Raw genomic sequence first — 20,683 nt, 5'->3', positions numbered from 1 at the left:
CCCAGGGGGCTCCAAGCCCCTTCCAGCCTGGCCTTGGGCACTTCCAGGGATCCAGGGGCAGCCACAGCTTCTCTAGGAATCTGCTCCAGGGCCTCCCCACCCTCACTGGGATAAATTTCTCCCTAAAATCTTTCTCTGTGCAGCAGCACCCACACCTCCCAGCATCTCTGCCTCCAGAAAAGCTTCAAGACCCCTCAGGCGGTTCCTGCTCCAGGCCCAGCCCTTCCTGTGGAGCCTCCCTGGTGCCAAAGCCAGCACTGGAGGGGACAGGCTGTGGGGTTTCCCTGCACCCTCCTCATCCTCACCACAAGGAAATGGAGCTCCTCTCATGCCCAGCACACTCCTGACTAATTGAGAACGATCTGCTGAGGCCTCCAGGGAGGAACCTGCAATCTGAGCTTGCTCCTGGGCAGTGTTTGCATTAAAATCCACAATTGTTGCCTGTGTTTTATGCAGAAACCTCACTTAATGTGCTTGAAGAAGAAAGCCAGCCCTTTCTACACAGAACATTTGTTTATTGATTATTTGCTACTCATTTATTGACGCCACAATTGCATCTTCCACGGGGGAAAGAGGAAGAGCAAAGGAAAAACAACACATCAGGTCTGAGGGGAGAATTCCTGATTCTGCTTGGGAATGGGAGCTGAGCAAGCAGGAAACAAAACCTTCTGTAGAAACACATCCCAGATGTAGTTTTAAATCAGCAAAACTCTGTAGGATTTGATAAAAAAGATTTGATAAGCAATCCTGTCTGTTGTTTCACTAACCCAGGGCCCTCATGAACAATTCCTATTTTTGAATTAATGAATAATGTGCACAATGTTTGATAAGCTGCCTCCACCAAGCCATGCAAGCACAGAATGTACAATCCTAATTAGCTGCTTTGCCCAGCTACTTAAAATGTTTTGCACATGCCAGCAAATGTAAATACACAATTAGGACATGCTTAGTTAAAAGGCAAAGCAAGATAAAGTACAACTATTATTAGCCAGAACAAAAAATCTTCCTGATCTTCATCATAGCCAGGGCTAATTAGGTTGGTAAAATGTGCAAATGAGCTCAGCTGATTGTTTAGGGTTTGAAAAGCAGTGCCAGGCTGGGAAGTCCAGCACTGAGAGTGTTGAGGGGTGGGTTTGTGATTGTTGGTTCTGGGAGCTGCTGTCTATATAAATGTGAAAATAATCAGCATTAGGAGGTTGGGAACAGGAATTGGGAAAACAGTCACAGGAGATCTTCCCGGCAGATGAACTCCAAAAAATGGCAACTGTATCAGCTGGTGTGTCTTTCTACTAATATTTGGGGAGTAAATAAAATTTAGCTCATTGTCAGTTTGGTTTAACAAATAAAGGTTGTGGTGGAAAAATGGAAAAAGCCTTTTTTCTTTCTCTCTGAGCATTTGCCCATTCCCTATCTCTAAACCCTGCATTTCCAGATTGTCTGGGATTAGGAAATGCCTCATGAGTTAGAGCCAGAGGAGATAAAGAGGAATTTTCTTCCAGGGAATTTGAAGCATCCTGCACTGGATGTTTTGCTTTCAGGTTGGAGGTGATTCCCCTCAACCTGAAACACAAATTCTGCTTCAGCAGCCTGACAACTTCTTTGCTGTCAAACACACACCAGGAGCTAATTGAAAGAGAGGCTCTTTAATTTCCTCTGCAAATGTTTCAGTGTTTGATTATTTTGATTGATTATTTTGCTACGCATTTGTTGACGCAACAATTCCATCTTCCGCGGGAGAAAGAGGAAGAACAAAAGGAAAAACAACCCAAATCTGAGGGCTGGTTTTGCCAGCTCCAATTGGTCCTGCTTCTCCCAGGGATGTGCACCCAAAATTTGTCCACCTGGATTTTTTAACTGACTGTGGACACCTGGCAGGGCTGGTGAGAGTGGAAGTGACACCAAAGCCACCAGCAGAACCCTGATCCAAGACTCTGCTGGTTCTCTTTGTGCAGCTTGGTCTCCTTTTGGGTCTGTCCCTGTGAGGGCCATCAGCAGCTGCCATTCCCCGAGGAAAGAACAGGAATGATGTGTCAATAAATAAGTGGAGGCAAAGCAAAGATAATAAATAAGCAAAAGATAAATAAATATGTAGAGGCAAAGCAGAGACCACCACTCACCCCCTCAGTGAAAGCACCTTTCAAGCAAATTCATATTTACAGTCATAGCATTGTTAAAGCTATTTTAATTACAGAAAATAAAATACTAATAAAGCTTTATTAGTGTTTCATCTCTCCCACACTCACTTTCTTCATGTCCTCGTGAGAATTTTAATTGTGGTTTTTTTCTCACACTCCTCCCAATCTGAGGAGGCTCCAGCAAAGCCAGAGAGGAGCAATTGGGAGCCTGATCCCAGCCCAGATAGGCTGGGTTTGCCTCGCTAAGCCTGCCTGCAAGCCCAGCAAGCTGATTGAAGCTGAGCCCATTCTCAATTTACAGGCACTCGGTGTCTGTGGGATATGAGACACCACAAAAAGCCTCCTGTGCCCCTGATCCTTTAACTGCGTGTCACAGCAGCGTGATGAGTGAGGTTTCATCTTTCCCGAGGTGTTGCCAGGTGCTAATTAGCCTCGGGGCCTGGTACAAAGGGACAAAGTGCAGGAAAAGATTTCAATGGAGGTTGGTTTCTTGCCCACTGTGTAGAGCTCGGCCCTGCAGGAGTCTGTGGAATTTATTCCCATTTTGTGCTTCCTCCAGGGACAGACTCTGCACTTATTAACAGAAGTACCTGTTGATATGTTAAAATATCCATATTGAGTGGATATTTTAGCAGGCTGAATTTCCACATTCCCTATCCAGAGCTGTCTACAACACCCCCAAAGGGAAGACAGAGCAATGTTTAACCCCCCAGGTTTTTATGTTAACTTGGCTCAGCTAAGCAAAACTTCCATCCTGGACCTGATAGCTGCTTTATTAGAGCACTCTGAAACAATGAGAGAGCACAGCAAGTTCTCCAGTCCCAGGGGAACGTGGGCAGGGCTGGAGCCAGCCACAGCTCCTCAGTCCCAGCCTCCAAGCAGTCCCAGTGGCGTCATGGAAAGCGGTGGCAATGTCCTTGATTCCCCGATAGCCTCAGCCCCACGTGCTCCAGCCTTTCTAGCACAGCCCTTTGGGGAGCTGCATGTGGCTTTGGCCTGGCCAGACACCCCCTTTGGATTTGTTATTTTTTTGTTTTGCTGTTCCATTGGCGGCGAGGGAAGGAAGTGGTGGGAGAGCGGAGCCGGCGCCCGGCCGCTCGCAGCATTCCCAGCTCCCCAGCATGGTCAGACCCTTGGCAGGCTGCTGCTTGCTGTGGGCTCACCTAAAAGTGCTTCTGGCTGCTGTCAAAGCCTTCCCAACATGCAGAGAGCCTCGTTTGTGGATCCCCAACCCTTCTTTTATCCCATTTCCCACCGTTCCGTTCCCCCGCGCGCTCTTGGAGCTGCGTCACCACCGTCAATTCCTTCTTGGGGGGATTGCATCCAAAGCTTTTGGGCTTTTTCAGGTCATGTGTGCCAGACCTCAACGTGACCTGAGCTAACAATCCCTCGTTTCTCTTCCTCTTTCATGTACTCACTTTCCAGGATCAGCCTCTTTCCAACAATAATATTAATGTTGGCAGCCTGTCCCGCTCTGGTGTGTGTCTGGAGCAGAGAGGAGAAGGACAAAGCTCCCTGTCTTTAAAGCTTTAAAGCCCTTCTCTTCCAGCCACACTTGGGGCCTTTTCTTTACATTTGTTGTATTCCTGAGCTGAAGATTGAGGGGTTTGTTGTAGGAGAATCCCGTGCCCAGCGCCAGTGACTGGAGGCAGAATCCATCAGGGCTTTGCTGGGTTTGTTCCCATCACTGATATTCCCATTGATATTCTCACTGATATTCCCATTGATATTATCATTGATATTCCCATCGATATTCTCATTTGATATTCCTCACACATGAAGGGGATTTACAGAGCTTGTTCCCATCACCTTCTGATATTCCTGATGCAAAGGGAAATTCAGAACCAGCATTAATACACAATCACTTTGTTTCAATTTTTATTTATCCAGTGCGTTCTGTGTTAAAAAAATAAATCACAAAACAAGTCAAGTGTAGAATAATGCACAGGCAGGGAGCAGAGTGGGACAGAAATGGGAGCAGAGGCTGGTCCTGGAATGCTGTGCTCTGTCCTGATGGCTGCAGCAGGCAGTGACTGATTAGCCCAGAAACGTTCGTAATGTATTGTAATTAAGAAATAATTGGCTTATGATTGTGATGGTGTGAATTATACCACCAGTATTGTCTCACCTTTCACATGAGACTGAAAAGAGAATAAAACTTTTTAAAACAACTCTCAGTCTGAGAGTTTTTGACATCTCTAAGTCAAAAAGGAACCCCATAATCCAACACCCTGGCCCCTTTTTCCATCCCCAAACCCTTCCAAACCTCTCTGGACACAATCCCAAATCCTGGGGAAGGACGGGTCCCACCATGCCCAGGATGGAGAGCGCTGCTGTCCCATCACCATCCCCGTTTGGGTGATGATTTAACAACAGGAACTGCTCCGTGCTGGGCTGTGATGGCAGAGATAAGAGCGGGGCAGGGCGGGCAGCAGGGGCGGTGCTGATGTTCCGTTTGCAGAGGGCAGGGCAGGAAGGGTGAGACAGAAGCGTTAACGCTGCCCTCGCTTATCTGACAGCTGGAACTGGGCTTTTCTCCTCATTTTTCCCATTGACAAACACGGCTTTTCACTTTTCCCATTGACAAACACTTATTTTCACTTCTCCCATTGACAAACACTGATTTTCTCTCAGGATCTCTGCTGCTCACAGTGACTCTGAGGTGTGTTGGAAAGTCTCTTTTCCCAGCCCGATGGTAGAAGAAGGAATCAGAACTCGTCAGTTCTCATTCTCAAGGTTGTTTATTGTTTCTTATCTATAAAATTCTTTCTCCTGTCAAGCTGAGGTTCATTCAACACTCTGCCTGCCCTGGTGTGGTGTTATCTTTTTATACTTACAATACAATGTACTTTATACAATATTTACCACAACTTCCCAATACCCATCACCCATGATAGACAGTGAGCTTCTACTCCAAACCAATCCAAAAGTGCCACCATCACAGCAGAAGATGGAGGCCAAGAAGAAGAAGGAGAAAGGCTGGACACACCCAGATTCCTCCATATTGCCCCCTTAACCCCCACTCTAAAAACCCCAAAAATCTATTTTTCACCCTGTGATAAATTCACTATCATTCTACTTAAACTGTCGTGGCTTGTAATTCTTCATATAAAGGTTGGTAATTGTTTTTTTAAGGGCTCAATCAAAGGCACAGGGGTTTGGGGCTCTGTGCGAGGGTCTCTGAGCCCCCTGGGCCGGGGCTGGAGCCCTCCAGGGCAGCCAGAGGAATTTTTTGGTTTTCAACATTTTTCTTGCTCTCCCAGGAGGAGCTGATTGCCATCCTCCCTCCTTCCCTCCCTCTGCACCCAAGCACCATGCAGATGTTCCAGCTGCCACCAGCCCCAGGCTTCTCCAACATCATCCAGACTCTGCATCCCGAATTTTGGGGAGAAATCACCCTGTTTCACCATTTACAGCCATTTATCCCCATCACCTCAACGAGCCTGAGCTTTTGTCCCTGCCCGTGGTGCTCTGCTTTCTGATGCTGCTGTACAGTAAAGGGCCTTATCCAAACCATGTTTATTTATGAGAGACTTTTCTTTTATTTAGGGGAAAAAAAGAGATACTTTTAAGACAAAGCAAATTTCAAGGGCAGTAAATCACTCGGTGTCTTTCTATCTAGAGGTTGGTTATCCCCTGGTGGTAAATAAATGAGGTTTTTTAACCTTTTCTGGTGACTGCCTTGTTCTGCTGCTGCTGCCCTCCCAGCCCAAGGGATGCCTCACACCCAGCTGGGGCTTGGCCGCAATTTCAGTTTGGCTGGACCTTGAAATTCGTCCCTACCCTCGTGATTGAGTTGTCAGCATCTGCTGAGGGATCATTTATTGTGCTGTCCCTTCCCATTCAGACAGGAAAGCCTCACACAATAACTTCACCTCGTGGAAGAGGTCATGCCCAGAGTTCACAAAACACTGCCTGTGTTCCTTTATTTATTGCTTATGCCCACCCCATAAGCCACAAAAGAGGGGAAGACAGTTAAAAATACTCTGCTTTGGCACATCCCCCCTGATTTGGCAGAATTTGGGCTGAGGCTTTTGTATTTGTGTGAAAAAGCAGGACAAAGCTCAGCTGGGTTTCCCTGCGAGCCCCAAAGCAGAGTCAGGGCAGGATTTATAGCTCTGCACCCAGCCCATAAATCACTGGAGGGGAACTTCAAACCCAGCCCAGGTTTGCCAGGGCAGCCTGGCAGCCCCAGAGTGATTCACAGAGCCTCGTGCCCTGCTCCTGCCCTGCCACTGCCTTTCCACACCCCATCCTTTGCCTCCATGGCCACCCCACCTCCTGTCCCCTGTGTGCTGTCCCCAATGTCCCCACGTCAGCGATGTCCAGGTGAAACCACAGGCAGAGCCCTTATCACTCCCACCAAACGGCTCTTTCCCCTCCACGTATTTTTATTTTTGAGTGTCAGCTGTGGAAAAGCCGACAGGATGATCGCTCAGCATGTACCTCGTGTCTGCTGCCTGCTGGGACAGTCACAGGAGAAATGACAAACGAGAGAGGGAGGAATTCACAAAACACCAAACGGCTCGAAAAGGCAGCAGGGGCAAAGCAAGTCCAACCCTTGCTGTGGTTTTGCTGGTCTTGATAGAGCTGCAAAACCAAGAGACAAATATTCACATGTTCCACTGGTTTGTCAGCAGGCAATTGGTAAAAATCTTTTAGCACTTTTCCTTGAAGAATTATTATTTTTTCATTTTCTTGCCACAGAACTCCTGTGGGCACGACCCAAGGAGCGTGGATGATCTCATCCTGGGAAATCTTCATCCAAGCACTGCTCCCTGCTCCAGCACAACTGCTGGATGCTTCTCCCTTTGCTCTGGCACCCGCCAGAGTGTCCTGGTTTGAAAGGACAGGTGTCTGCTAAAGAGGGGACATGGGGCAGTCAGAATTCCAGGTGCTCCACAGGGAGGTGCTTGCTCATTTTCTGTCGCAGACATCTTTTATGGAAAACCCTTTCCTTAGGATTTTTCCTCCTGAGAAGCTGAGAGGCCTCAGGAACAAAATGTAATCAATGGTTATCTGCTGCTGTGGAATGCAACAGGTGCATCTGTGATTGGTCCATGTGGTTGTTTCTAATTAATGGCCAATCACTGCCCAGCTGGCTCAGACAGAGAGCCCTGAGCCACAAACCTTTGTTATCATTCCTTCCTATTCTATTCTTAGCCAGCCTTCTGATAAAGGAAGAAGAAGAAGAATTTCTTCTATTCTTTTAGTATAGTTTTAATGTAATATATATAAGAAAATAATTAATCAAGCCTTCTGAAACATGAAGTCAGATCCTCATCTCTTCCCTACCTAGAACCCCTGTGAACACCGTCAAAATTTTCCCCTGTATTCTGCTTGAAACAGATCAAAATTGGATTCAAAATTGGTGGTGCAGTAATATCTGACAGCCACCAAAGGGGATTCGCCTCCTGGAGTGATGCCAGATCTCAGAATTATAGGAATTCTTCTTAGCAAAGCTGTGAGAGCACAGGGATCATTTTCCTTCTTGTAAATTCAAGCCTAATCACAATTTTCCAAATTTGGAGTGGCCACAAAACGCAAAAAGAGAAAGATACAAACTGTCAAATGACCTGGAGAAAAGAGATCAGAAGGGCACAGAAGTGTAAGAAAACAAAAAATGTTTAAAAGAAAAATAATATTTAAAGAAAAAATAATGTTTAAAGGAAAAATAATGTTTAAAGGAAAACTGTGAAAAGGGTGGGACACTGGTGGTCCAACAGCAGGATAAAAGGATGTAACCACATTGTCACACTCAGCGTAATACTTTAATTTTCACCTCATCTTAAAGCTGCCTCTGGTTTCAGTCGGCATCCAGCAGAATTACCCTGGAATTAACTCTGTGGTGGGATTTTCAGTAGCAGGAACACTTTCCTCTGAAATGAAGTCCTCCAAGCACTGCTCTGGTGAGGACTGTGATCCCATTCAGAGGAAGAGAGAAGATTTATTCCAGTGCTCTCTGCTGTCAGAGGGATCTGCATCTCCTGCCTTTATCCCAATTAATTTTGTCTCCTGGTGTTTACCCAGGTTTGTGCTGCAGGCACTGCAAGGCTCCACAATCCCTGCTTGGGGCCAGATAATTTCATGTCCTCCTGAAGCCTCAGAGGGCACAGCAAGGTCCCTGGAGCCCAGAGCACCCCTTGAGAGAACAATGATCCCTCCTTTGCCCTGCCCAGCAGTTTGAGTTTGCATTCCAAGCATGATTTTATGCAGGACTCTGGAATTTCTCATTAACTGGGCTACAGCCATTTCCAGGAGCTTCTGAGGCGTTTTGCAAGTATTTGCAGCTGGGGCATGTGGCAAAAAGGGGTTGAAGGGAGACATAATTGATGTCAGCTCAGCAACACTCATTCATCAAAGGATAATTGTGCTAATTAAAACTTTAGCCACAAGTCATGTCCATCCCACAGAGGGAGGCCCCATCCCAAGTGTCCAAGGCCAGGCTGGATGGGGCTTGGAGCCACCTGGGATGCTGGAAAGTGTCCCCGTGCAACTGGAAAATCTTTAAAGTCCCCACCTCAACAATTCCACAATTCTCTATTTCCCCACAAATTTGAACAAACTACTCCTCACCTTCAGCTTGAGTGGTGAAACACAACAAACTCCTTTCCACCCTTTAATTTTGAAGCAGGAGTGTGGGAACTCAGCACATCCCTCTGGGTGTCCAGAGTTGCTGAGAACCCGTTGGGGGGCTCAGAGACCCTGGCACGCTGCCCACAACATCTGGGGATTTGATTTTGACCCCTGGAGCAAGTTACCAGCTTTGTATGAGGACATGAAAGTCCCACAGGTTTGAGTAGTGTAATAATAAGATATTCACGGGGTGAAAATGTAGATTTTATGATTTTTGGTGTGGGGCTTATGGGGACAAGATGGAGGAATCAGGGCGTGTCTAGTCCTTCTTCTTTCTTCTTCTTCTTGTTCTCCATTTTCTGCAGTGATGTTGGCACTTTGGGATTGGTTTAGAGTAGAAGTGCACTGTCTAACACAGGTGATGGTATTGGGAATTAAGTGTAAATATGTTATACATAGTTTGTAGTATAAAAGGACAACACAAAGAGTGCCTGTGGCTGCCCTGCTGAGCAGATCTTGGCTGGGCAGAAAGAAAATTTTATGGATAAGAATTAATAAACAACCTCAAGACCGAAAAGTGAAGAGTCCAAACTCGTTCTTCAGTTGCACGGGCCGGAGCAGAGACACCCTGCACATCTCAGGGCAGCAATTATCAACCAAAACCCGAGACAGGAGGACTCAAAGGGCAATCAAAGTTGTTTTCTCCTTGAGGAGTGAGGAGGTGAAATTTATCCCTTGCAGCTGCCTCGGTCATTCCCTTGCAGGCACGTTCACCTGGCTCCTGCAGCAGCCCAGGGCTGGCACTGCCCCCTGGCACTGAGTCTGAGCTCAGCTCAGGGGGTTCCAGCCCACCCCAGGCTCCTCTTGGAAAAGGGATCCATTCCTCAGCTGGAAAGAAAAGAATCTGCATCACAACAGAGGTTGCCAGAGGGAGGGCTTTACAAAGCATTTTGCTGTTTCTAATTTTGGTAAGGAAATAGGCAATTACTGCCTTAAAAAATTAAATGTCATGTCATTTCAAACTGTCTTTGTTTCTCATAAACATCTTGCAACTTGTGGCAGAGGTTGCTGGAAATCTCCCCTGATAGCAGTGCCGTGTTTGATTGGTGCTCCGTCCCTCTCTTCATGTGGCTCGGGCTGCTCTGTAGTCAGATAATAAAATCATCTGCTCAGTTTAGCTGCAGAACATAAATTTGAGTGGATCAGTGTTCATTTTATAGCAGCTCTACCTCATCCATCCAGAGAGGCAGCTCAAACCAGGTTTGGCCAGCACCAAGCCACCGTTCCCCAGGTGACTTCAGCAGAGGGAGCCTGGAATTTGGACGTGTGTGTCCCCAGGCTTTGGATGAGATCCACCTCTACCTGCTCCCCAAAGGGCTGGGTGGGTCAGGGTGTGCTCAGATTTGCACATCCTGGGGTCTGAGTCACCTCCACGCTTCCCCAGGTCAGAATTTCTGAGGTAAAACACGATCTCTGGGCTGGGCTGAAATGGCTGCACGGATATCTGGGCATCAGCCTGGCCAGGTTTTGTCCCAGAAGGGTGAATTCATCCCTAACCCAGTTTCTTCTGGACTTTCTGCCACTTCATGATCTCTGCACCACCCTGGTGAATTGGAGTTGGCACCCACTGGCCACTGAGCGCCAAATCCCACAGTCAGATTTTCCTTGAAGGATATTCCAAAGCCACTGCTCCTTTCCACAGTGAATTCTAGGTTTAAATCCCAGTTATCTGAATGGACTCGCTGGTCTCAAAGCCAAGCACAAACTCCACCACTTTTACCTGTGAGCTTGGCCCAAACTCATAAAAAATCGCTTCCTTGGAAGTTGATGTCTCATCAGAGGAATTCTGCAGTGACTATTATGTCTTTAACCCACAGAGTTCCAGTTTGGAGACTGGCAGGGAATGCTTTATTCCTGAATTCAATCCTTTATTCTTAGAAACCTGTGAGGTTTAAAGACAAGGAATTGAAAGGAAGATGGGTGTCTCCCACTGTGCCCACTGTGGGCTGGAGCTTCCTTATTTTTTAAGGAAGCTTAAATGATGTTCATTGGAAAACATCCAATGAACACTGGAATATTTTCCCACATTTTTTTCCACATTTTCCACACACACACACACACACACACACATATATATATATATATATACATATATATAATATAAATATATAGGTGGAAAATGTGGAAAAATATGGAAATGTCATTATATATATATTTTGTGATTTTATATATATATAATATATATTCTATATAATATATAATATATATTATATATTTAATATATTTACAGAATATATATCATATTGTATATATATATATTGGGAAACAATGATATTCATTAGAAAACATCCAATGAACATTGGAAATTTTTTTCTACAATTTTTTCCACATTTTCCACATAATTTTATATATATATGGGTGTGTGGAAACTGCGGAAAAAATGTGTAAGTGTGATGATAGATATATATTTTTTATATTTATATATATAATATATAATGTGTATATTTATATATAATATATATTTATTTATTTATTTATATGTATTGATACATAAATAAATGTATATTTATATATATTATTAGTATTATAATATATTATATTTATGTATAATTTATTATTTTTATGTATATATATTGGAAAACAGTGACATTCATTGGACCCTGGGAGGGTCCCCAGTGGTGGGACAGGGACACCCAGATGGACACCGGCGTTTGTGCCAGAGCCCAGCTCAGCTGTCCCTGCTAATCCAGCCCGCCTGGGGCACAGGGAATTCATTACAAAGCTTGGGAAGAAAAGTCAATAACAGGATTGAAACATTCCCACAGGTTTCTATTGAACAAGATCTCCTGGATAACTCGTCCCGATGGTGAAATGCGGTGCCAGGTGAGATTTTATCACTAATTCCAGGTGCCCAGGCTTCAGCCAACTCTTGGGAAGCTCCATGAGGTCATGGATGAACGGGCTCCAAGGGAAAAAAAAGGCAATACAGATGATTTTCTCCAACAGATTCTCTCTGATAAGCACATTCTGGTGACTCAGTGCAGAGCAAGGCGGTGCTGGATTTTTCACATCCATGAAAAAAATCACGTAGCTTAGAAAAATGCAATAATGCTTTTTTTATTATTATTATTTTGTCCAGTGATTGTATTTAAAACTAAATATAATTAATAGGAAGTCTGTGGACACGGACTGTGCATTACCCAAGAGTGAGGTCACAGTTCGTAGTGTGACGGGAAATTAAAAAAAAAAAAGAATAAAATCTCTTCCAATCGGTTCTGAGGCAGGTCCAGAGTGACCAAATTCCCTGTCCTTTGAAAGCAATCCAGGTCACGCTGGCTGGGGCCCGATTCAGCGTGGAATTTGTTTTTCCCATCATGTGAGAGGGAGGAAACGTCCCGTCCAAGGAGGGCGAAGTCAGCTCGGACGCAAACGGAGACGCGAGGAGAGGGCTCAGCAACTCGAGACCTTTCTGCTCTGCCTCGTGCACAAAAACCCTCTTGGAAGGGCTCACAACAAACTGAGAGCTCACTGGAAACATCTCCCTTGTTTGTTTTGGCTCCCAGAGCTTTTCTAAGTGTAATTACCAGCAGTTGAGAAATGGAGAGGGTGAAAGAATCCTTGTGGTTCGCGCTCGGGGGCGGCGGGTCAGAGACCTGGGTTGATTTCTAACCCCTGTCACGGTGTCACAGCAGGGAAAAAAAGAGATTTAATTCATCTGCAGGTCAATTTGTACAAGCAGGGATGAGGCTGCTCCTGGCACTGAGGTGAACCCTCCATGTCCTGCTGATTTAATGGAATTCAGGCAGATATATTTAATTATACACCCATTTTTTAAGGTTTATATACCAATATATAAACCTCTCTTAACAGCACCACGCTGCTTCAGAGGGGGAAAATCCCCCATTCCTGCACACAGCTGCACATCCCTTTAAGCCAGAGGATAGGGATGGATTTGTGCCCTGCAAGGACCAACATCTTCATTAAGATCCCTGTTTGCTGGGCAGTGACAAATCTTTCCCTCAGAACACGCTGATTAAGGTTTAATTTTATTCCGGATTATGGGCAGCTCCACTTGCAAAGCAGCGCTGGGCCAAGGTTGGGCACATATTGCCTGGAAATGAACGTTCCTCCCCAAAGTGCTTAAGCAGCTTTGGATAAGAAAATGATGGTTTGGGGAAGATTAGGAGAGCAAGGAAGATCTCCAGGCTAAGAGGAAAGTGCCATCGTGGGTTCAGGAGAAAATGCTGAGGGCCTGAGGCTCCCAAATTGCTTGGGAGAGTTGGAGGGAGATGGTGGGAAAAGGATAGGTCAGTGAAGGTGGTGGATTTACAGACAGCCTAATTTATGGGGATGAGGTGGGGGTGTGTGTTTGTGAACCTTCAGCAGGGAAATTTCCAGGTTTAATTTGCTCAGAGAGCCAAATCAGCATTTCTGGAGGTTTTATGATGTGGAGCATCACTTGAGATGGAGTTTAGGTGTCATCTTAAACACAGTGGGCAATAAAATCTGTCCCGCCCAGCCCAGGAGCTGAGTTTGGGCAGAGGGATGAAGGAGAAGCAGAAGGAAAGGAGGAGAATCCTCCCAGGGCTGGGATGCAAATATTTGTCCTGATCTGCAATTCCCTGTTCCTGCAGCTCCTCTCCCCTCTGCTTCTCCTCACAGGTACAGGTTTATTGTGCAGAGAACAGTATTTAAATACGAGCAGTGCTGATTATTTGTTCTCAAACACATATGTTCCTCCCTCCCCGGAGAGCAGGGGGAGGAGGACAGCGATGAGAGCCGGCGAATGTTTCACCCTCGCTGCAGTGACAGCTTTGATTTGTGAAACAGCTTGGAATAAAACCCCGGTAATTTTTCATGGAAAAACCAGCGGACATAATTTTTGTGTGTCTCAAAGAGAACAGCAGAGAGCTGAAATGCCTGGACACACCATTGTGTGAGTGCCAGAATCCTGGATGGATATAAAACTCAGTGTTTTCAACCCAGAGAAATAACATTACAATCATCCCTGGTTAAGCAGATTCTGCTTGTTTATTGTTTTCCAGTATCTGCAGCTCTGCTCATCAATTTTTCACATTATTCCTTGGCTGTTTCCTCGTGTTCTGTCTCTTTGCTGGTTTGATGTTTTTGTTCTCTGGAGATTTCTCCCATCAATTTTTATTATTTCCTCTGAGAAATCTTTTTTTATGATTCCCAGGAAGAGCTGGGACAGTGATATGGTGAAGGCAGAGCAGAAAGCTGGGCAGTGGAAACTCCTTTAACTTAATGCCATGGAAAAACCCCTCTGGCTCCCTGTCAGCCGAAGAAGGTCAAAGGCAGCCCAAGCTGCAGCTGTGCCAATGGATCCTAAATCCACTATTTAATATCGATCTCCAGCTTCATAAACACCACCCTGACAGTGCTGACAGCAGCCCTGACATCAGCGTGATGACACAGGGCACAAAAATGACTTCACACTGCCAGCTCTGCTCCCAGCCAGCACGGGAACAAGGCTGGGAAAGAGCTTTGGTTTAATTAATTAATTATTGGTGATGAGCTCTGCTTAAAGGGTGAGGTGGGACTGAGGGGAGCAGAGCTGGGCTGGCTCAGTGCTTGGGGCAGGGGTTTAAAGCAGATTTTGGGCTCACCTTGGCTTTTCCAGGCATTTCCAACACTCACCACTCAGTAATGGTGGTGATCATCAGCTTTGGAGGAGGATTTTGGAGATTCATCTTCAGTTTTCCAAGAGATTTCTGGAGATTTATTTTCAACTTTGAGGGAATGCTGTAATTTTGGAAATCCCTGTGATCTGGATGAGGAAGGTTCCCAAGGAGCAGAGTCAGAACCTTGGTGCTGCAATCACAAGGAAAACCAGACTTAGACATTCCCAAAATTGCTGGGCACATCCAACACCAGCCCATCACTCCAGTGATGAACCAAAATCTTCAGCTCTGGAGCTGATCTTCAGCTTTTGAGGAGGTTTTTGGAGATTCTTTTTCAGTTTTAGAGAATATTTACAGAGATTTATCTGCAGCTTTAAGGGAGATTTTGGAAATCCACCTGATCTGGCCAAACCCAACCCTACACAGGGGAATAGGAAGGTTCCCAAGGAGCAGAGCTGGGCTGAAATCAATGGAAAGCCAGACTTAGACATTCCCAAAACTGCTGGGCACATCCCTCTGAAGAAGGATGGACATGGGGTGTGCTGCCATCACTGCCCTGCCAGTGCTGAGCCCATGGATGTCCTTTTTGAATTGGGTTAAAATCTAGAACCACCACCACTAAATCATCCAAAGGCCAACAGAAATATTTAGGAAAAGGGAATGTTCCAAGTCACCTCAATGGGATTCCAGGAAATGGTTCTGAGCTGACAAGAATTCACAGGGTAACTCCTTTTTTAATAAAATGAAGGGAGCAGGAAGAGAACCATTCAGACTTGACAAAATTAATTTTTAACTATCCCAGTGAACCCCACCATCACTCCATCCATGAAAACCTGTGCCCACGGAATGAAAACAAACCCAATCCAATGGGAACAGCGTGAGGCAGAATTTGGGATTGTGTGGCTAAATCACTGAGGTGGCATCACTGGGGCAGCAGGGGTTTATACCAGCTGAGGATCAGGCCCATCAAGTGGGAATAACTCTTCCTGCCGTGTGATTTATGCTCCCCAGTTATTGACTGCTCCAGAATAAGCCTCTGTTATAAACAACCCGGGCAGCAAAGAAGGCAATTGTGCCTTAATGAGCCCATGGTTCAAAGCACTGCCCTGCTACATTGACCCTCCTATAGATCAGAAAGTCTCCTTGATTTAATTACCTCACAGAACCCCAGACTAGACAGCTCCAAACCTCATTTAGGCCCTGATCTTGCTATTTTTTTTTATTTTGGTGCGCTTTATAGTGATTTACAATTCAGCCAAGGGACTCTTCAGGCAGCCGAGGAGAATTGTTTAGAGGGGTTTGTGTGCAATTACATTTTTCTGAAGGAAAGGAAAAGGAAAAACAAAGCACATTTTGAGACTCAAACATCTTGTCTCCTCTCCCAAGCACAAATAATAAGCATTTCTGCCTTTTTAAGTGTAAAGGACTAGAAGCTTCAAGGGTAGAATTAAGGGAATTTAAATCAGGGGCCAGACACTGCACACACTGGAAATGTTCCCATTTGGAAGTTCCCAATCCAGTCGTGCAGGCAGCTTTCAGCAGATATTACAGGATTGTTCCACCAGGATTATCTCAGCTACCAGGGTATTTATTTTCCCCTTCCAATCTGTGGCACAGAGCAGTGGAAACAATCCAACCTTCCCTTGCATTCACCGGCACCTCGTCCCTCCTGTCTCAAAACATCCTCCAAAATTAATCCAGAATTAATCAAACGACGAAGATTACTTCTTAATTTCTTCTGGAGCAGCGCTGAGCTGCAAAGGTGCAGCAAACATCCCTGGCTCCTCTCTGCTGCTTCCCTGGCATGGAGGATTCCATCTCCCATCCCACATTCCCTCTTCCAGTGGGATTCCATCTCCCACTGCAGGGAGGGGTGGGAGATAAAATCACAGATGGAACCACAGAATGATGGAGAAGTCTGGGTTGGAAAGGACTTTAAAGCCCATCAAATCCCACCCCTGGGACCTTCTAAAATCTCAGGATGCTCCAAACCCGGCCTTGGACATTTCAGGGATGGGGCAACCCCAGCTTCTGTGGAAGTTCTGCTGCAGAGAGCACCAGTGCTGGTCATGGATGCTGCTCCAGGTCCAAAACAGGACCAGGAGTGGCTCTGCCAGGCTGGAGGTTGTGGCTGGGTTGAGTTGGGACCTTGCACCCACCTGGCCCCGGCCAGAGCAGCTCTGGCACCTCCAGTGCTGTCATTGTGTCTGACATTTGGTGGTTGTGTTTCACCCTTCACATTCTTGGTTTGTGACACAATTGGATCACTAAAAGCGCCACATTATTCCCTTTCTTCCCCTCCCTCCCTCCTTGATTAGTAGAGACAATTATTACAGCTTTAATAGGGAGAAACAAGTTTCCTCTGTCCTTTTCCAGTCCTAAAAATACAAAAGTGGTTTTTTCCAGAGGAGCTGGTGATTGAGGTTTAAATGTTCCACCAGAATACATTAAAATGCTCTAAACATCCAGGAGAAAAAGGGAGCCCTGGTACCCAGAGGAAAGTGGGGTGCTTGAGCTGACTTACAGCACTGTCATTATTGGAGCTGTCAGAGCTTCAAATCTACATTATTTTTAGGCTCCCGTCCAATCCACAAAAAGATCTCTAAAATAATTGCAAAAAGACCTCACTTGAAGACTGTTTGTTTTGGAAAAATAGAAATCTTTGCTCCATTTCAGCATATTTCATCTTGGAGAGCAGTAATATTTTATTTGTGTTGAAAGAAGGCAGGGGCTTATTCAATATTAATAAATGGTTTACAGCATGGGTTAAAGTTCTGTTCTTATTCTGCTCTCCAACCCTGCCCAGGAGGCTCCACTCCTGGGGGAGAAGATGTTTCTGCTGAAGGGACTTGAAATTAAAAATAAACAATATCCACAGGGTACAAATCTGCCCAAATTGAGATGTTTTCTGCTCAATATTCTGCTGTGTTTTGCACATGGGTGCTAATTAGTGGTGTCGGCTAATTAAGAGCAGAATGTTAATAGGACACCTGACCCATTCCTGGCCCAGGCTCTGGGTTTGGAACCCTCTGAGCCCCAGACAGGGCCTGGGAGCTGTGCCAAAGTCACTCTGTGACACCAAAGACTCCAAGTCCAACTGTCTGTGGCCAGAGACAGGAAAGGGTGGAAAAGAGGTACCAGGAGAGGAGGGAAAGGGAAAAACCAGATCCTAAATCAGGAGGATGAACTTGAATGGATGAACTTTAAGGTCCATTTCAACCCAAAGGGAAAACCAAATCTTAAATCAGGGAGATGCACTTTAATGGATGAGCTTTAAGGTCCCTTCCAACTTTAAAGTCCTTTTTTTTTTTCCAAAGGGAAAACTAGATACTAAATCAGGGGATGCACTTGAGTGGATGAACTTAAGGTCCATTTCAACACAAAGGGAAAAAAATAGATGCTAAATCTAGAGATGCACTTTAAGGGATGAGCTTGAGGGTCCCTTCCACCCCAAGGGGAAAATACAGATCCTAAATCAGGGGATGCACTTGAATGGATGAGCTTTAAATTGTGACCACAGGGGTTTAGGAACCAATTGTGACCACCAGGGGTTTAGGAACCAAAACCCTGCAGGGCTCTAAAACCCAACCAAAATTTGCTTTTTTGTACCACAAATGGGACAGAAGGAGCAAACCCCGTGGAGATGGACGCTATTGACCATGTGCCTGGGTTTTTGATTAATTACAAATCAACAGGAGCCAGCAGAGTTTCATAAAACCAAATCAGTTTTGATGTTGTTCTTTAAACATTACCCAGGCCCTGCTGCAGAGCCCAGAGATGCTGAGGGCAGAAAGCTCCTTTCCCTTGATCTTTTACCTCAATTTTTATTTTTTTAAGTGCTGCTTTTCAGGGTTCCCAAGTGCTGGGGACTCCTCTGCAGGCAGCAGCTGAGCTGGGCTGTTTATTTATAAGAGTCAACCAGAGCCACACAAAAGGTTATGGCCACGGGCCAAATGTCTTTGACATCATAGCCTGTCATTAATGGCATAAATCCTCCGTGATTTCATTTCCCAACTGAGCCAACCAGCATCTCTCCCAGATTATTTCAAAGGGAAAAAAAGTCTAAACATTTACCTTCAAACCCCAAACAGATCGTATCGTTCCATTCTGCCTGCCCCATATTAAATATATTCTCTTGCACATGGCATTTTTATGGCAGGTTGTGACCACTCCTGGAGCTCGTTTCAGAAGGAGATAGGCTCAGAAAGAGAAATTTTCTCATTGTTCCCTAAGGGCAAAAACAAAAAAATGGCATTTCATTCAACAAAACCTTTTCTACCCACTGCACTTTGCTGTTTTAATGTATTTTGTTCCCCAGTTCTCTGTCTGAAGGAGAGAAATATGTAAAAGCTTGTTCTCTGCGTCACAACCTCTTCAGTGTGAGAATATTTAATGTGGAAAAGTTTTCCTTTACACCATTTTTGTCCCATTTATTCCATCATATCCATAATATCACATTATTATAATATTATCATATTGTTATTATATATTGTGTTATTATTATGATAGTATCATATAATATCATATGATATTATAATATTATTATTATATTATCATATTAATATAATATTATCATATTATTATAATATTATCATATTATTTATGATGGAAAAAAGAGGACAAAAATCGTGAGGTTATGTGAAAAACATCAGGAAGTCACTCTGAGCATGAAAGGTCTGAATACACCTATAATACCTGAATATTTTAATTTAAATCCTTTGGGATTTTAAGTCTTCCTCACCTTCTGCTTGATAAAATCCAGGTGGAAAATATTTGATAAAAATATCAGATCTTTTTTGACCAGTCATTGTTTGTTACTGAACTGGGCCTAAAATGCTCAAGGAAAGTTTTCCAAACTGGGACTGCCACTAAACCTGCTGGGATAAACCAGGAATTCTACACATATAAACAGTCAGAGGGTTAGGATTGCCCTCAAATTTTGGAATATTTGCTGAAATGGCTCCAGTTTGAGATGAAAAGAGCCTGACTGCACTCCTGCCCCCAAGGGCAGCTTCCCATAAAGTCAGGGAAGCTCCCACTTATCAGCTGCCCTGGAGGAGATGTTAATTATCTGAAATTACAGATCCAAATGAGCTCAAAGAAGGCGAATTCAGGCTCAGCCCAAGCCCAGGTCGGGTTTTAGGGGCACCATTGGAGGTGATTTTTGGGGCACCATTGGAGGTGATTTGAGATCCTCCTGGAGCTGCCTCTGCTCAGCCCCTGGAGGGCTCTGGGTCCCAAGGAAAGGAATCCCATGGATCATCCACGGTGCCAAGGAGGATCCCCAGGCTGAGAGGATCAATGTGGATTTCCCCAGGGCAGGAAGAACCCTCAGGGTCTCGAGAGAGAGAAGCAAATCCCCCCAGCCTCAAAAGGACAGAGCAGGGGCTGGGCAGGACAGCACAAAGGTCCCCTCTGAGCCACCACCCCTGCCTCCACCCCACCTCCACCCCACACCACCACAGAACAGCAGAAGGACCTCCAGCATACCTGAGGAAATGAAAATTGGCTGTTTCCCCCTTTTTTTTTGGAGTTTTGGGATCTCAGGAGGCATCGTCGAGCGAGCGCTGCCGACAGCAGGGCTGTGTCAGAGCTCTCCTGCCAGAGCCAGAGTGAAAATATCCCTGCAAAGCACCAGTAGCTTCATGCTTATGACTAACACATCCCAAAGGTGCCATAACATGCAGGGAGGCAGGGAATTCTGGGGTGCTGGAAGGAGTACAGCGAGAGGAGGAGCTGCAGGCCAGAGGTTCTGAGCAAAGCCAGCGAGTTTCTTTTTTTTCCACAATTTATCATCCTACTTTTACTCCGCTCCTCTTGAGTGCACAGATGAAAAGTCCCACAATTCCAGCACGGGCTGAGCCAGCCAAGAAAAAGAAAAGCAGCTTGCTCTGCTTCCCCAGGGCACGGATTGTGGCTGTTTGTTAATGGGTTTTGATACGTGCAGGAGACAGATTTCAAGGAAGGAATGTGGTCATCTCCTATCAGAGACAGGATCTCCCCTGCTGGAACTGAGTGTGTCTCCTCGTGCTGGGGGCACGCAGGGCTTGGGGTGGAATGGGGGTGGTTTTTGGCACAAATCTCCCAGTGCAGGGCTCCTTTCTGGGCAGCTCCTGGGCTCTCACAGCGCTGCTGGGAATAGTCACGGAATGGTTTGGGTTGGGAGGGACATTAAAGGTGATCTTGTTTCACCTCCTGCCATGGCAGGGACACTTCCACTGTCCCAGGGTGCTCCAGCTGGCCTTGGGCACTGCCAGGGATCCAGGGGCAGCCCTGTGCCAGGATCTCACCCCTCTCACAGCCAGGAAATCCTTTCCAATATCCCATCCA

At 45.5% G+C, this 20,683-nt stretch overlaps 1 long non-coding RNA gene across 3 annotated transcripts; it reads right to left on the bottom strand.

Annotated features, from left to right (window-relative positions):
- Positions 1–8,743: 8,743 nt before the first annotated feature.
- LOC141731212 (uncharacterized) lies at positions 8,744–20,280 on the bottom strand. Of its 3 annotated transcripts, none has more exons than XR_012583196.1 (4): positions 19,844–20,280; positions 18,428–18,581; positions 14,339–14,543; positions 8,744–9,599 (listed from the first exon to the last, which is right to left on the bottom strand). It is a non-coding gene; the product is annotated as an uncharacterized LOC141731212 (long non-coding RNA). The 3 variants fall into 3 exon arrangements; XR_012583195.1 differs by lacking the exon at positions 8,744–9,599 and adding an exon at positions 11,266–12,383 and having other exon boundaries at positions 19,844–20,277; XR_012583194.1 differs by lacking the exon at positions 8,744–9,599 and having other exon boundaries at positions 11,266–14,543; positions 19,844–20,265.
- Positions 20,281–20,683: the final 403 nt, after the last annotated feature.

Source organism: Zonotrichia albicollis, chromosome 19, assembly GCF_047830755.1.
Source record: "Zonotrichia albicollis isolate bZonAlb1 chromosome 19, bZonAlb1.hap1, whole genome shotgun sequence".
Classification (NCBI taxonomy): Eukaryota; Metazoa; Chordata; class Aves; order Passeriformes; family Passerellidae; genus Zonotrichia; species Zonotrichia albicollis.
The sequence above is the reverse complement of the archived record's forward strand: the minus strand, read 5'-3'. Positions and strand labels throughout refer to the sequence as shown.